Genomic DNA, 19,512 nt, shown 5'->3' on the forward strand with positions numbered 1-19,512 from the left:
GATGAAACAAAACTATCCTAGCCCATGGATTAACCTAGGTTAACAAATTAAATTGATCCAAACCATTAAAAACAAAAAAGTCTTGGGCCCTTTCAATACCCAGCCCAAACTAAATCCAATAAATTATTAAACTATATTCTCAAATATTCATTATACTTATCCTAATTATTGCAGCAATGTGGATAGTTAAGTGGTAAGATTCTTTAAAATAACATATATATAGTCATTTGTTTAGTTATAACTTTCTAAAAAAAATAAAACATATGGGATCTAACTTCTTGGGTGAGTTTTTTTAGCTCCTATTAGATAATCCCCAATTGAAATGGTGGTTAAACATGTGATGAGGTGGCAAGGAATTTAAATTATTAAGTATTTTAACTCCCTTATAACTAACCTCTTATTTTTTGAATCAAGGGTTCAATCTTTTGATTGAATTACCTCCCTAAAGCTCCCCATAATCTCCCTAAACCTTCCAAGCCCTATAATCCATTGGGTGGTGAGTCCCAAGGGTGATCAAGAGTGTAATCCTTCAAGGCTTATAAACTTCTAATCAAAATCTTCTCCAAAAGTCCTCATCAAAGATCAAGAGAAGCACCCAATGAATCCATGGACACCTAAATAAAACATTTTCATCAACTAATTTGAGGTAAATCTCTTTTTTTTTTTATCATTGTGCTCTACTCTCCCTTGGAAATTCATGGGCAATTTAGGGCTTCCATTCAGAAGCTTGAATTCGGTCGGTTGTTCTCGGTCCTCTGGCTTTCTGGTTTGGCTTCTCGCTTCATATTTGTAATAGTTGGCTTTCATTTGATCTTTTCACAATTTTTGTCTAAGGTTTTCCTTTGCCTTTTGCTTTGGGAGATGACGACTTCATCTTCATCAATTCCCCCAATAGCTTCCATCCCTGATGGCTATTCTAGGTCCTTCAAGGATGTTATTTTTTTCTCCTCTTCTTTGGCTCCTAAGCTCAACTTTATGCATTCCACATTTAAGGGTTGTCTGGCTTTATGTTTGATGATTAGGTTCTATCTCAGTTAGCAGCTCCATTTGCTCTTACTCTAGTTGGTAAATTTCTCTTACGTCACCCTAATTTGGATATCTTATGTAAATTTTTTGTTAGCTTGAAATCATCTGGTTCTTTTCACATCAGTTTGCTGGATCCTCATCATGTTGCAATCCAATTAACAAATGATCTTGATTATAGTCGTATCTTTGCGAGAAGGTCCTAATATATTCAAGCTTGTCAAAAGCATCTTCTCAAATGGACGCCTAACTTTGATGTGAGGAAAGATTCGCCTATTGCGCTTATTTGGATTTCTTTCTCTAACTTAAGATTGCATTTTTTAATTCACAAATCTTGTTTGGCCTTGCTTCAATTTTTTTGACACCATTACAAACAGATCAGGCAACTAATTCCATATCTCATCCCTGTGTGGCTCAAGCTCTTGTGGAACTTCATGTTTCTAAGAAGCACTAGACTGATGTTTGGCTAGTTTCTGAGCTAAATGGTTACTTCCAAAAAATGGATTTTGAAAACCTGCCCATTTTTTGCTCTCACTGTAAAATGCATGGCCATGATTTTAGTGAATGCTTAAGGTTGCATCCCAACCTTAGCAAAGATAAAGTTGTGACCAAACAATCTCAATGAAATGATGATCCTCTTATTGAGAATGATAATTTGCTTTCTGTTGAGATTGAAGGAAATACTTCTAAGTTGGGTGTTGCGCCTATACCTTTGGTTGTTGCTCCTTTACCATTACTAAATGACCCTGCCCCCCTCCAAAAATCTTTGATCCTTTCGAATCCGTCCAGTGTGGTTGTTCCTCTTGTTGTGCAGCCTAATGCTATTAATATAATGGTTTGTTGTCCTAGTGATTGTGACAACTTAGAAAACCAAGGGTTAACGGGTCCTTTTTCTCTAAATGTTCTAAACTCTGATTTGCCTGTTATGGATTATTTATTAAATACTAACAAATTTGCTAATGTTGATGATTTTCTTTATTCTTCTCATAATTAGGAAGATGTTATTAAAAATGTTGGGAATAATTTTTATAACAATTTTGGGTCTAATGAAAGGCCTTGGTTGAAAAAGAAAATGTTGAACTTGGTCTGAATTGTAATGTGATTGAGGATGTTGATTAGCTGGAGGAAGGTGAGCTTCCTCAAATGAGTAAGAAAAATATGTGATTGCTAACTGTAAGTCTCCTTCTACCTCTCTGCATAATTATGATGCTCTTACTGATACTGAGGAATTATAATTTTTGTTAAGTGTTTTTCTAAAGATGGCAATGACATTAGCTTTATTAAAGTTCAAAATAAACGTGGTAGGAAGAGCAAGAACCTTGTTTTACAATCAGGTAGAAACACCCATTCACATACTAGTCATTAATGTAATGCAACCAGTTACTAATAATTTAATTATATAAATGATTATTTTTTCTTGGACATCAACTTTTAGCTAGGTAGTAAATCCACAAAAATGTCTTACTTTAATGCAATGATTGAGGTTTAGTAGGTTACTTTGAGTAGGAAAAGACTCTTGATAATGTCCAAGAGAAATTTTTTTATCATTATTACCAAAATAAAAATACGGCATACAAAGCATTGTTGAATTTTTCATCAAGCTAAAATCAACAAAAAATAGAGTTAAATAATTGCAATTACTATTGACCAAGTTTTATTGGTCTAATGTTAACTTATATTTTATAATTAGAATGCCCATTATATAATGATATAAGGAATCAATCTTTTTAGTAGTAAACCACTTCTTAAAAAACCACACTTTTTTTCATATACTTAGACTAATGATGCCACCCATTACATAGAGCAATATTTCTATAGCATTATTTATTTCAATGTCTTCATTACACTATTACTTTTAAGAATGTTGTTAAGTTTTACATATACATTTGAAAAACATGATGGAGTAACATGGGAACTTGAATTCAATATAATTATACCAAGCAAACATAGATCAAAAAGAAAATAGAGAAAGAACAATACCTTGGAGAATTTATCAAGGTGCTTTATAGTTTTTTCAAGATTCAATCCCCAATCTGATTTCTTCGGTATACTGTGCAGCTTGTGAAGAAATTCTATGACATTTTTATTGTCTCCTTCAACTATAATTCCTCCAATATTATTGAATCTGTCACTTATAATTCCTGTAATTGCTGAAGCCGGTGACAGCTCCAACTGGGCAATGTCCCAATGTGTTTTCTTTATCCCAAATGCAAGAAGAAGTATGTAATTTATCATGGTGCTTCTAGGTTTAGCATGGATGTAAATATATCACACCTATTAATTAAGCTTATGTCCATGCCTTCAAAAAATTAGTTCAGCATAGTTCTAGATAAGTACAATATAAAAATTTAGCAACATAAAAAATAAGCTCATGATATGTTGTAGAAAAAAAATCTAATTAATAATTGAATGACAATAAATTTGTAACACGGTCACTTATAAGAAGGGTGATATGAAAAATTTGGATATGATAAATCCACTAAATTAGTTGGTTAAAAGTTCTATATAAGTATGATAGGTTTACTATTAATCCTTTTGGATAGAAAACATGACATCATAGTTATTGCATGTTTTTTATGCTTCATTTTTAGTCTAATTCTAAGGAATCACAACTTAAGTTGGATTTGTGGTATCCAAAATATTTTATATCTTGTGACATTGTTTCGTATTTTGATGTAGAATTTGCCATATGTAGATTGATTAAAAAATCACCTAAATAATTTATTTGCATAAAGTAAATATTAATATAGATTTTTTTAAAAAAATATACTACATATTTATACAAAACATAATTGAAGAATGATTTTGTATTTTGAGGCATAAGCTTTGCATGTTAGAATCTAATCTATAGTTTATGTTTTCACTTAACTTAGATTTTTAAAAAATTTTATTTTACCAATAGATAGAAAATAGTATATGTTGGTTGATATAATTTATATCACACACATGTTTAATCAGTAAAAGTGAGTACAATTGTCTTTTTTATTGAATTTAATTCAAAAATACAATATAATGTTAGTATAAACCTTTATTAGTATCTAATATCAGTATAGTTTAGTCATTATTATAAAGGAGGGCATTATTAGCCCCATGACACTCAAGGTTTTTTATTTCATTTTAATGTTGATAAATATATGATTTTATGTTCTATGATATGAAATAGGTGTTTTAAGAAGACTAGAAATATAACAAGCTCAACTCAAGATAATAAAAACATATATTATACAGCTACATTTCTAATAATAAAATATGCATTTGTTTTCAAAGGGACCTAATTGAAAATGCATTTGTTTCCCTACGTACGAGTACTTATAAGTATCCATAGCTCATCATAGGCATCACACCGGGTTTTCATCCCACCACCTTAAGAAAAATATGTATATGCAGTTTTCTAGTGCACAATGAACAATAAAAGTAGGAATTTTGTTGATTACCCACTTCATCATAGGCGCTGCACTAAGTCCTCTTCTCACTTTGCTAAGAAAAGCATGTATAGGCAATTTTTCGGTGGGTCATGAACTTCGAGACCGGGCTCTCTAAGTTTAGAACTTATACCTTGCCGATGGTTGGTGACCACGGGGTGGAGGGCACAAAAACTGTTGACAATTTTTCTCTTTTCGCTTGTGGCTTTGGATTTGGCAATATGAATCAAGGTTGTAGTTCAGGTGGGGCTTCATTTGGGTATTGGGCAGAGGAAAAAGGCATGATTTTTCTAGGTAAGGCTTTAATCAGGCCTTAATCAGAGATAGGTATGGAGATCAAGAGATAGACGAGTGTTGGCTATTGGATGAGTGGAAGCAGTTGGCTACAGGTAAGAGTTTGAACTAGTTTTGGGTAGGATAGAGGGGAAGAGGTTGGACTGGGGGTCTTCGATTGAATGGGTTGGAGCTTATGGTAGAGGAATACAATTGGGAGCTTTGGTATGGAAGATTTGAGCATGAAAAGATTAATCAGATATGGAGCTTGCGACAAAGAAATGAAAAGAAAATGAAAGAGAGGAAGCAACGAAGCATAGCCTTCTTGTTTCTTTTAATTACAGTCGAAGAAGAGTCAAGACAAAGCATGGGATCAAGGACTACAAATGGCATCGTTTGCATCGGGTATGGCATGTAGATTTGAGCAGGGATTCGGGATGATCCTTGGATTTCATCAAGTATGTATGTATTTTATTTATTTATTTCTTTTTATTTCTTTTAGTTTCTTGAGTAGAGGTCAACAAATGCCCCCAACAATTGCTTTTCATGACTAGAGTAAACCACATTTATTATATGTTGATTGACTATATGAATCTCCAAATATTTTCTCTTGATGTCACACATGCTTTCATTTAGCAGATCTCCAAAAGCTTATTTGGATGTCATGCTATGATCTTTATTATGTAGATCTCCAAGAGTTTATCTTTGTGCCCTTAGAGATCTTTATCTGCACTTGTAATCTTACGTATAGTTGATATGTTTTCTCTTGGTCAAGTAGAGATTTATGGGATAATGATAGAGTACTTCATACTCAGATCCCTAGGGTGTTACTTTATAAATTGATGATAATATAAATATTAAATCCTTATTTGTTCTCTTTTGACATCAACATCACTTTAGTTTGCATCCATTTTGCATATGCTCAACATTCTACATTGTCAAGATCATATAAGAACGTGATATTTCTTTTATATAATCACTTGTATCGCTCAAAATTTATCCAAACTTTGCAGATTCATTAGCTAGTGGGACATTACTTCCCAAATGTGGATTGTATATTGCCTAAATTATACTTTTTGCTGATGGCACATCTAGTTTACGGAGGATCTTTCATTCATCCCTCCTTTAGTTGCATTTTGGCAAGAAATTTTAAATATTTATTTAGAGATCTCTAGAGGTGGCATGATGTAAACCCAAAAAGAAATTTAAAACGCCGCCATCATTAATTTTAATTACCCTAGCCTTTAGGGTCACTTGTAGATGTCATCCAAGGTACTTCTTTCTATAACTTTAGCTTGAATGATGAGATTTTGGTTCATTCTACCTTGTGCTTTATGCTTCTGACATAATTAAAAGATTATCTGAGTCATATTTATTAACTTGTTAGGAGATTTGTTTGCCTTCTGCCCTATGCTTCTTACTTTGGTAAGCTTTATGAAGGAGTATATATTGGTGACCTAACCCTTTAGGTTTGTAAAAAATTGATGGAGAGAAGTCATCAGTTCAAAGCATTATGCATAACAAACTAATTGATGATAATAAAATCCTCTTAGTTCAGCCTTAGGCTACATATAAACTTTAGGATATTTTCTTCGATCCTTTGCTCTGTGTTTTAGAGGACTTATTGAAAAAAAAATTCTGTGATCCTCTCTTGATGCTTTATGGATTTGTCAAAGGTTTAATATGTTTTGGATTTAATTGATAGTACCAAATGTAGGTAGTATCTTGGCTTGCTGTGTTATGTATGAAAGAATATTTGTATTAGTAATTTTAAATATTTATTCTAGTATCTTGGCTTGCAGTGTTATATCAACCCGAATAAATATTTAAAATTCTCTTATCTCATAGGGAAATTTGAGAATATAATAAATTTAAATTTTTGATATTTTAAATATTTATTTAGTGATCTCGATGCGTAACACAATGAAAACCCAAATAAATATTTAAGATATCCCTTATCTTGTAGGGAAGTTTTGGTAGGCTTTGTATTTTGGGATTTTAAATATTTATTTGAGGATTTTGACATGTAGTGCAATGTCGGCCCGAATAAATATTTAAAATGCCCCCATTCTTCTTTGAAATTTTGTGGGAAATGCATTCTTGAAATATAAGAGAATTTTAAAATTTAAAATGTATATGCTAATAAACATGTAAGAAATATATAGCACATTAAACATAGCATTTTTTCATGCAATTATATGCATGGTACTTCTTCAAGTATCAACCATTGATTGATAGAAAAGGCCTCTTATCATTGAGATCAATCAATCAATAGGCTCCTCCTTAATACACCTTCTCAATGATGAAGGGATCTTACCAATTTGATATGAATTTGCCACAAATTTTTTTAGTGTGGAATGATTGGCCTTCTCAGCATGAGAACCAATTCTCACCATTCAAATACATAATTTTATCATTCTTTCTCAGGCATTTTGTACCAGAGTGAGATCATACTGAATTGCTATTCAAAGTGACAGCAATTTAAAATCCAGCGATAGTATTACTTCAATTCTAAACACCAATGAATAAAGAGTGGCTTTGATTAGCATTTTATAGGTTGTACCGTATGCCCATATCACCTTCTCTATTTTAGTATTCCATTCTCTTTTATTCTAGGTGAGAATTTTCTTCAACATTTTCACTAATATCTTGTTGAAGGCCTCCACTAAGTCATTTGCTCTGGAGTTGTATACAGATGAATATTTCCAATCAATCTTGTGTATGCCAACATATATATAATTTTTTTTACTTTTGAAAGTCATATCATTATCTGATATTTTGCTATGTGGCACACCAAATCTATAAACAACATCATGTATAAAGAAATTAATGATGTGCTCAGACTTGACTTCTTTGAATGGAGCCATTTCTACCCACTTAGAAAAGTAGTCGGTTGCTGCAAACATGAAGTTGTGTCTAGCCAATGATGATTTATTTATCAGTCTGATTATATCTATGCCCCATCATTAAAAGGCTTAGGATACTACCGTTAGATACAGTGGATTTGGTGGTTGATGTATATCATCACCATGGTTCTAACATTTATTGTACCTCATGGGGTGGTCGATGAACAATAGTAACCTATCCTTTTGATTTTAGAAGCTATATTGGGACATGACTGGTGTGAACCCCAAAGTCCTTTATGAACTTCTACTGCCACTCTATTAGCTTCTTTGGTCCCCAAGCATCTTAGCCATATCTAATTAAAAGCTTATTGATATAATGTGTCTTTTACAAATGCATATAGCAATGATCTTCTTCAAAATTACATAGATAGGGATTTTTCTGTTGGTAGTTTGCTTTCTTTGAAATAGTCAATGAATGGTTGTCTCAAATTGTCTTCTTCCTCAATATTTAAGCAATGTAGCCATGACTCTAAGCATGTACTGGTTTTACATCTCTTGACTACATGGCATTCTTCTTGTTAATTTTCAATAATAATTTGTGGATCAATCAGGGATGTATTCTGCTGGATTGAATCTTGTATTCCCTTCAACTTGTAGGAATTACAAGATTGCTGCGATTAAAACCCGATGACTATGAACCATAATTGGTATAGGCTCTTCTTCATCTATATTCTCTACATCCTTGACTAATTTGGCCGGACAATCTACTCTATTATTTTTGACCTCAAGGAACTTGCGCTATCCTAACATTTGGCATTTATTTTAAAAGATCAAGAGTATGCTGGTTGAGCCAATTCAAGTTTGTAAATCTTGAAAATGCCTAGAACTTGATTTATCTCAAGCTGCAAATCTTCGAAGATTTTGGATTCTGACATTAATTATAATTTTTGGTCATGCTATTAGAGCATCATATTCACCATCATTATTTGTTTGAGGCTTAATTAAATAGAATGAAAATCATGTCTCTCTCAGACAATATAAAATTTATACTGATGCGAGCTTGGGCTCTTATATTTAGAGGTTGAGCAGGTTTAATCAACGATGCCCTGTCAAAATACATCTCCCAAAATTATAGTTTCTCATTTTCCTTGACTTGCATGATTTGTTCGTCAGGAAAATCATTATTTAGTGGAGAATCTAACAGGATAGCATATGCAATGAGAAAATATACTAAGGCTAATCCTTTAATTACTATTTATGGCATTTACGTGATATCTAACTATAATAGTAGTATCGCCCGCCTAGCTAAGTGACCAGTCAATGCTTGTCTTATCATCAATAACTTCAACGGTTCAATCTTTGATATCAAAGTGATTTTATGAGAGAGCATATAATGACAGAGTTTTTGAACTGCAAAAAACATTGCCAGAAAATGCTTCTCAATTGGGAAATAGGGGATTTGTTCTCTGATCAATATCCAGGTGATATAGTATAGCATATTTTCCTTTCCTTCTTTATTAAGTTGGGCCAATAATACTCTAAGGGAATCTTCTAGTGATGTCATGTACAATATAAGAGGCTACCCCAAAATTGACACTATACAAATGGAAGGATTTAATAGGTACCTCTTAATACTGTCAAAGGCCTCCTAATATTCTACATTATATTTGAAGTGAACATCTTTCTTCATTAGCTTTGAAAAAGGTTCGCACCTAATTGACAAATTTTATATGAATCACTAGATGAAAGCTAATTATCCTTCCAAATATTGAAGTTAACAGGGGTTTGTGGGCGACGACAACTCCATGATTGCTTTGATTTTATTGGGGTCAATCTCACTTCCTTAATGTCAAATGATATATCCCAAGAATTTACTGAAGGAGACCCCGAATACATATTTGAGGGGGGTCATCTTCAGATCAAAATTTCTAATTCACTAAAATATAATACTCAGTTCATTTAAATAATATTTTTGGTTAATTTTATTGATTATGAGATAATGTACTTAGCACTCAACCTTCTGATATATTAACTCATCAAAAATATGCATCATTCCTTGCTGAAAGGTGGCACCAGTATTCTTTAGACCAAAGGACCCTATAGCACAAAATGTCAATCAATGTTCTAAACGATATATGCTTCACATTTCAGGCACCATCTTGATCTTGTTGTAGCCCGATGATTCATCCATAAAGTCAATATAGACATGAATCTATCCATTTTTCTTTTTCACAGGGACAATATTAGTGATCCAATCAGCATAATTTTCTTCTTGGATGAGGCCCACCTCTATGAGCTTCTTGCTTTTGGCAACCACTTGTTTATCAAACTCTAATTTCATTCTTCTTAGAGCTTGTTTAAAAGATATCATATTTGGTTGATGACCAATCTATGAATAGCTATATTAGGGGATAAGTTATGCATCTCATCATTTGTTTAAACAAAGTAGTCCCTGAATTCATAGGGGAGCTCTTTTATTTCCTCTACTTGGCATTCTGGCACAAGGACACTGATGAAGGTAAGGCGATGATCTTCTTCAGTCTGAGAGGATATAGTTTAAAAGTGATGGGATTTCTTGGAAGATTCTTCAAAATGTTAACTATCAAGAATATTGTATATAGGGGACATCTTTGGGACCCACTTTTGATGATTTTTTAATGGCAAATCTCTAGGAGTACACCCTAGATGCCGCATATTTTTTTCTAGAGATGCTGATCTCTATATTTATTTTCCCTTATGTGAATTTCTTTTGGCGGTGGATTCATAGATATGCAACCAAGTGTCACACCCCAATGCTCACAGAATATATCTTGATTCTTTATTTGCTTTAGCATCATAATAGATGGTTACTTTTCCCTCTATTGGGACCTTTCAATGACAGACTTTTGGATATAATGACCAAGTGTAACGTCCTGATGTTCATCGTATAGAGCTTAGTATTGTCATTTTTTATTTGTTGCTACTGCGGCACTTAGATGACTTGCCAAATATGAAAAGAGAAACTAAACCCTGGCATAGTCGCCAGTGATCTGTGGGCTCCAAAAATTCAGCGCCGGCTTCCCCTGCTGCTTTTTTTTTGGAGTTTTAATAGATTAAAGTTCCGAGGTAAATTTTGGGAAGGCATATGGGTTTTTAGATAAGAGACTACCCAAAGATTTTTCCCTTATTTTGTAAGGACTTTATAATCTGAGTTATAGTTTCCTATAGGCGCAAGCCTCTATAGTTAATTGCCCCTCCCGATAATGAAAGAAAACTTTTGACTATATCTAGTCAACAATTATGGGTCTTCAGAGGAACCTGTTTGAAAATGCATTTGTTTCCCCCTTTTTCATGTACTTATAAGTATCCCCACCTTGCCATAGGTGTCACATAGGGTTCCAATCCAACCACATTGAGAAAGGCATGTATATGCATTTTTTTGGTGTGCAATGAAAGCCAAAAATAGGAATTTTGATGATTACCTTCTCCATTGTAGGCACCAAATCGGATTCCCTTTCCATTACGTTAAGAAAAGAGTGTATAAATCATTTTCTAGTCTGCAATGAATTCTGAGAGCAGGATCTCTAAGTTTAGAACTTATACCTTGTTGATGGTTGGTGACAACGTGGTGGAGGGCACAAAAATCAAGATAAGTTTTCTCTTTTCTTCTCTTTTTTTCTTTTTTTTTTCTCTTATTTTTTACTTCTTTTTTTTATTTTTCATATTTTCCTTTTCTCATTTTTTTCTTCATCATTTTTTTGTTATTTTTTTTCTCTTTCCCTTTATATAAATATATATACCAAACCTAATAATAAAACTAATTATACTAATAGTAATTAATAAAAATTTAATAAAACTAAATATATAATAACATGCTACCTAATTACATATGATATAGGAGATAGGGTAGAAAGCCAAATGAGGCATCAGGTTAGGGAAGGTTTGGCCTCATGTGAGGTGCGGCTGAACGAAGAATTCAGGTTGAATTGACTATGGAAGGTCTCCACTGGGGCCTATGGAGCTCGGTCAAGTGCAAAGCTTCGGTTAAAGAAAAGATTCGGGGTTTATGTTGAGTTCAGAGAAGGGCATATTGAGCAAGATAGCAGATTTGGCCAAAGGTTTGCGACACAGTGACAAGAGGTTTGAGGAGAAGCCCTGAGCTTGCGACATCAAATTTGTCGAGATGAATCAAAGTAGCAGTTCATGTGGTGCTTCATTTGGGTATATGGTAGAGGAAAAAAGCATAGTTTTGCTAGGTAAGGCATTGATCTGGCCTTAATCAGAGATAGGGAGGGAGATCCAGAGCTTGATGGATGTCGACTATTGGATGAGTGGAAGCAGCTGGCTATAGGTAAGATTCAAGATGAGGTTTAGCGTTAGATAGTGGGGAAGAGGTGGGACTCGAGGTTTTTGGTTGAATGGGGTTGGAGGTCATGGCAGAGGAATGTGAATGGGAGCTTCAGTTTGAATAAGTTGAGTGTGGGATCTGGAGCTTGCGACTGAGAAATGCAAAGGTTATGACAGAGAGGAAGCATCAAATCAGAGCCTTCGTGTTGCTTTCAACCACAACCAAAGAAGAGTCGAGACAAAGCATGGGATCGAGGACTGTAAATGGTGCCGTTCGTGTAGGGTATGGGACGCAGATTTGAGCAGGGATTAAGGATGGCCTTTGGATTTCAGCAGGTATGTATGTATTTTTCTTATTATTACCTTATTTCTTTTAGCTTCTTGAGTAGAGGTCAACATAAAGTTGCTTCCAATAAAAATTTGGAAACCAAATTAAGTAAGCTTGCAATTTTAGTCGGTAATAGATCCCACTAGGATCTTTACCTTGAAATACTATAGTTAATCCAAAATAAAAATAAAAAGATCTTAATGGAAATAATTTAAAGAATGGAAACAAATATATCGTAGCTAAATTAAAAAATCTAGGCAATTTTGGTCAAATACTATAAACTCAACACCATTTTGGAGATAACCTAGAATAAGGTTTAGTATGGTATAGTGCGGTTGAAGACTTCAATTTTAGCACTTATGGGAGGCAACCCACTTAATATGCTATGTATTGTGTCTTGTGCGCTAGCTATCTTGTAAGTTGTGTTATGTTTATGTTATGTTATCACATATTTCATGCATCTTTTATCATTCATACAAAAGCATGCATACTGTTTATCATTTATTATTTATTTATTTATATTTTATTGTAAATCCCCTCATGCTTTCTATAATTTTCATTAATTCTTTTATAATGATTATTTAATTAACGTTAGTAAAAATGATAATTAAAAATTATGTAAAACTATGATAATAATAAAACCCGATATCATAGTTCAAATGAATACTATTTATACCTCATAGAGTGGAAAAACTAATAATTAACTAACTTAGACCATTTATGTTATTACTTTAATTTGAAATTATAAGTTATAGCTTTATTGATTTAATTTTTTAAATAAAAATAAATAATTATAATTAAAAATTAAATATGAGTAGATTAAAATTGGAAATTAGAAGCAACCCAAATTTTGGATTAGTATTCTTATTAAATCATTGAATAAAATTCATTAAGATTGTAATAGTGTTTGAAGCAAAAATTAATATTCAAAATCATTAATTATGTATTCCATAAAATAGTAAAAAGAAAAGAACTATAAAAATAGATCTAAAAAGAAAAGAATAATAATAGAAGAAAATGAAAAGATGGGTACATTAAAAATTTTGTATCAGTTAAGCACTTATAATCTGATTACAAACTTATACTTAAATTCATTAAGGCCAAAATAAGAATACTAGTACAAATGATGGTGATCTAATATAGTTTCAATTTTAACTACTAACACAACTAATCAATAAGCTACATTATTCACTTCGAAATATTAAAATTAATAATTAAATATATAACCTCTGAATTTAAGCTAAGTAATAATAAGGATGTCAAATTAGTGTATAGTATTTTTCTAAATTAAAATTATAATCTTGTTCATTTTTACTACTTCTAGACTATAAAGTATTTTCCTATACTTAGTATTTGTAAATTGTCATTTTTTACTTTGGTTAATTATTTAATCATAAATACAAAGTTTTTTTTTTTCTTTAGGATAAGAAAGAGTTTTTTTGCTAGGGATAATTTGATAAGTGTAAATAATGTATTATTTTATGTGTTATATTTTCTGTGAAAATATGTTATTTTAATTATTTCATGTAGGAAAAATATAAAAAGACACCTAATTCTAATTAACATCTAGCTCTACAGCCTCTAATAAAATCAACACCGTAGTGCCATCATTGGCTCTGTCGGAGTGCTTCAACATTGACATGGCGGCACTGACTTCTCAATTGGACAATGTCGTAGTGCCAAAATGGTCAACTTTGTAGTTTCATATTCACTGACTTGAAGTTCTGTGATGTTGTTAAACTTATATTTGTTTAAGTTATCATGGCCCATCCTACTTCCAATAAAACTCCAAATCAAGTCCAAATCCTGAATTCAAAACCAAACCCTATGATTAAGGACCCAAGTCTAGAAACTCTTTTTGGTGATTTTTCAACCATCTTAAAATCCAGTCAAATAATTGTTTGTAAAACAAATTGATCATCAAATCTTACATGCATTTAGTCAAATCATGGATCATGATGAGGTAAATCCAATGAACCCAATGTCATCCAATTCTAACATATCAAGACATTTAAATGCCCAAAGAATAATCTATTATCTTCAATATAGGCCATTTGATAGAGTGTTTTAGATTGTGTCAATATTCATGAGGCATGTGCAACAACCCTATTTTTAAATAATATGAATTTTTAAAGTTATTAGAAGTCACATGAAGTACTACAGTGTTGTGATTTAAGGAGCAGTGGCACCGAGAAGTATTAGAGAGTGGCACCTTGGTGCCATATCTCTCTATTTTGTAGTAACTTTGGAAATGCAACCAGCGCAATGGTGTAACAACAATTCCAGTTAGTTCTAAATGTTTCATACAACATGCCAGTATGCTTGGATATTTATTGAGTGATGTTCAAAGTAAATAGGCTGAATATAATGTATCAAAAGAGGATAGACGTATACAAATCTTTCATAAATTGAAGCCAACATTGTTCAAAGGGGCTATAGATGTTAAGCCAAACAATTTCTGACAAGCTGTACAGTGGGCAAACGGGATCCACTTCTTGCATTACTGGGCCGCTGCCTCTCTCAAAGCTGCTACCACTTATTTACATCATTACAGCAACTGTTAAAGCTGTATTTCTGTAACCGCTGGTCTCCTTGAGACCTTCTATATATTCATGTAAACAGTATTGCTTAAGTATCACGTTAATGGAAGCTTCACTCCTTCCAGCTCAAACTCTTTTCTCTCTTAGTTCTTTCATGGTATCAGAGCAGTGAATAGCCTCACGACAACCAGTCACCATGGCAGATTCTGGTAGTACCTCGGATAATGCCCAGGCCTCTTTCTCTCAGCTACCAACTGCAACAACAGAAACCATCATACCACCAGCTCTTAAATTTCTCATTTCCAACCTGAAAAACCTAGTTCATGTTCATCTTAGCTCAGATAACTACCCTATATGGCGTCTCGAGACCTTAAAATTTTTTCCCGCCAATCGCTTCGACGGCCACCTCACCGGTGCTAGTAAATGCCCACCGGAATACATACCTTCTACTACCTCTGGCATCTGTCCGAACCCTCTTTACGCCTCCTGGAATTTTCTAGATCAGAATCTTTCCTCAGCATTGTGCTCCACCATCACAGCCCCAATCCTCCCATATATCCTCAACCTTTCAAGCTGCCATGAGATCTGGCTCACTCTTGAGAAGCGCCTCCAACCCTCCAACCGAAGCAGAGTTATACAACTCAAAAATGAGTTGTATAATGTCTCCATGAAGGATCTCTCCATGTCTCAATATCTCAGTCACATTAAGGCGATTGTCGATAATATCTCTGCTGCTGGTTCTACCATTGATCAAGAAGACATCATCTTCCACATTCTAAATGGGTTACCCCCAACCTATCAGTCCTTCAAGACTGCTATACGAACCCATCAATCTGGATGAACTCTATTCACTGCTCTGCAGTGAGGAGATCAACTTGATGACCGAGCACCTCAAGCTTGCTCCAACTGAAACTCAAACAATGGCATTCACGGCCTCTCGGGGACGCAACACCTATTCTCGCGACCGCGGCAGAACCTCTTCCGAAGTGCATCAATCGAATCGCAACACTCCATCTACCAGTCGTGGACGAGGTCGCTCCACACCATATCAGCGCGTTCTCTGTCAAATATGCGGTAAATCTGGGCATAGCGCATTACATTGCTGGCATCGATCTGATCATCGACAAAAGCTTTCTATTCCAACACCTCATCTGCCTCACCAGACTGGTATCTCGACTCCGGAGCCACCGCGCACATCACCGCCGACGTCTCTCAGCTCAAACAACAAAAGCCTTATGCTGGTTCGGACACTGTCTCTATTGGCGACGGGTCTTCACTCCCGATATATAACACTGGAGACGGCATTCTTCCCACCCCTTCATCTCATCGTAAGCTCCACCTCAAACGCATTCTTCATGTTCCTCATATCTCACATAACTTACTTTCAATTCATCAACTTACCAAAGATAATCGCTGTTCTGTTCTCTTTGATCCTCATGGCTATCTCATAAAGGATCTGACCACCAGTGAAGTTATTCTCCAAGGACCAAGCTCTCACGGTCTCTATCTGATCACCTTTTCTCGCAAGCCTTCAACACACATCGCAATCAACAACTCCGACATATCCAGAAAACTGTGGCATTCACGCTTAGGCCATGCTCATAATTTTGTAACCACTTCTGTTATGAAGTCTCTTCGTTTAGTTTTCCCATCTACTCCCCTCTGCTGTGTGTCTTGTAATGTGGCCAAAAGCCACAAGTTACCCTTTACCTCTCATATGAAATCTGTAACTAAACCATTTTCATTAATACACAGTGATGTATGGGGGCCTTCACCCATTGTTTCTCAAAATGGTTTCAAGTATTATGTTATTTTTGTGGATGACTATTCCAAATTTACTTGGCTTTATCTCATGAATACAAAATCTGAAATCTATCAAAAACTAATTCACTTCCTTGCTATGATTCAAACTCAGTTTAATACTTCCATCCAAACTTTAAGATCTGACAATGGAGGCGAATACATATCTACACAATTCACAAATTTCCTAGCATCTAAGGGAATCAATCATCAACTTACTTGCCCTTACACTCCGGAGCAAAATGGTGTTTCGGAACGTAAGCATCGTCACATTTTAGAGACGACACGAGCCCTCCTACATGCCGCCAATCTTCCTCTAACCTTCTGGACAGACGCACTCCTCACCTCTATCTACTTAATAAATCGCCTACCTTCCAAAAACACATATCTACCCTCCCCATATCAACTCCTAACCAAGTCAAAATACTTATCTCCAAAATTATAGTTTCCATTTTCCTCTGACTTGCCCATGATTTGTTCGTCAGGAAAATCATGATTTATGGAGAATCTAACAGATAGCATATTGAATGAGAAAATCTAACGTAAGACAATCCTTTATTACTATTTATGGATTTACGTGATATCTAACATAAATAGTTATCGCCCGCTTAGCTAAGTACCAGTCAATCTGTCTTATCATCATAACTTCAACCGCGTTCAATCTTTTGATACTAAAGTATTTTATGAGAGAGCATATAATGACATAGTTTTTGAACGCAAAAATCTATTCCAAAAATTTCAATTGGGAAATAGGATTTGTTCTATATCAATATCCAGTATATAGTATAGCAGTATTTCCTTCCTTCTTTATAAGTGGCCAATAATACTCTAAGGGAAATCTCTAGTTGATGTCATTACAATATAGAGCACCCCAAAATTTGACACTATACAAAATGAAGATTTATAGTACCTCTTAATACTGTCAAGGCCTGCCTAATATTCTACATTATATTTGAAGTGAACATCTCTCTTCATTAGCTTTGAAAAAGGTTCGCACCTAATTGACAAAATTTTTATGAATCACTAGATGAAAATAATTATCCTTCCAAATATGAAGTTTAACAGGGTTTGTGGCGACGACAACTCCATGATGCTTTATTTATTCGGGGTCAATCTCACGTCCTCTAATGTCAAATGATATATCCAAGAATTTACCTGAAGAGACCCCGAATTTACATATTTGAGGCGGTCATTCTTCAGATCAAAATTCTAATTCCACTAAAATATAATATCAGTTCATTAAATAATATTTTTGGTTAATTTTAGATTAGAGATAATGTACTTAGCACTCAACCTTCTGACTATATTAACTCACAAAAATATGCATCATTCCTTGCCGAAAGGTGGCACCGAGTGTTCTTTAGACAAAGGACCCTATAGCACAAAAATGTAATCAATGTTCTAACGATAATGCTTTTCACATTTTCAGCACCATCTTGATCTGTTGTAGCCCGATGATTCATCCATAAAAGTCAATATAGACCATAATTCTATCCATTTTTCTCTTTTTTCAAGGACAATATCTAGTGATCCAATCAGCATAATTTTCTGGATGAGCCCACCTCTATGAGCTGCTTGTTTGGCAACCACTTGTTTATCAAACTCTAATTCTTCTTCTTAGAGCTTGTTTAAAAGATATCATTATTTGGTTGATGGCCAATCTAATGAATAGCATATTAGGGATAAGTATGGGCATCTCATCATTTGTTTAAACAAGGTTAGTCCCTGAATTCATACGCAGACTCTTTTATCCCTACTTGGCATTCTGCACAGAAGACACTGATGAATAGGTAAGCGATGATCTTTTAGTCTGACGAGATATAGTTTAAAATTGATATGGGGGATTTCTTGGAAGATCTTCAAAATGTTAAAACTATCAAGATATTGTTATAATAGGGACATCTTTGGACCCCACTTTTGATGATTTTTATGGCAATCTCTAGATGTACACCTAGGATGCCCGATATTTTTTCTAGAGATGCTGATCTCTATATTTATTTCCCTTATGTGAATTTCTTTTGGGTTGGGACATAAGTATGCAACCAAGTGTCACACTCCCAAATGCTTCCAGAATATATTTGATTATTTTATTGCTTTAGCATATAATAGATGGTTACTTTTCCCTCATTGGACCTTTCAATGACAGACTTTTGAATATAAATACCAAGTTGTAACGTCTGGGTCATCTGTATAGAGCTTCTTAGTATTGTCATTTTTTATTTGTTGCTAGCTGCGAAACTTAGAATGACTGCCAAATATGAAGAGAACTAAAACCCTGCATAGTCACCAGTGATCTGTTAGGGCTCCAAAAATCAGCCCGCATTCGCCCCTGCTGCTTGTTTTTTTGAGTTTTAATAGAATTAAAGTTCCGAGCGTAAATTTCTGGAAGGCATATGGGTTTATATAAGAACTACCCAAGATTTTATCCCTTTATTTTGTAAGACTTTATAATCTGGAGTTATAGTTTCCCTATAGGCGCATAGCCTCTATAGTTAATTGCCCCTCCCGATAATGAAAAAAACTTTTGACTATATCTAGTACAACAATTATGGGTCTTCAGAGAACCTGTTTGAAAATGCATTTGTTTCCCCTTTTTCATCATGTACTTATAAGTATCCCCCACCTGCCATAGCTGCACATAGGTTTCCAATCCCACCACATGGAAAAGCATGTATATGCATTTTTTTGTGTGCAATGAAAGCCAAAAAATAGGAATTTTTGATGACTTAACTTCTCCATGTAGGCACCAATCGGCATCCTTATTCCATTACGTTAAGAAAAGATGTTATAAATCATTTTCTAGTCACGTTGCAATTGAATTTCTGGAGCAGCAGAGATCTCTAAGTTTAGAACTGTATACCTTGGTTGAATGGTTGGTGACAAACGTGGTGGAGGGCACAAAATCAAGATAATTTTCTCTTTTCTCTCTTTTTTTCTTTTTTTTTTCTCTTATT

Source organism: Dendrobium catenatum, unplaced genomic scaffold, assembly GCF_001605985.2.
Source record: "Dendrobium catenatum unplaced genomic scaffold, ASM160598v2 original_scaffold_236387, whole genome shotgun sequence".
In the NCBI taxonomy this organism is placed as follows: Eukaryota; Viridiplantae; Streptophyta; class Magnoliopsida; order Asparagales; family Orchidaceae; genus Dendrobium; species Dendrobium catenatum.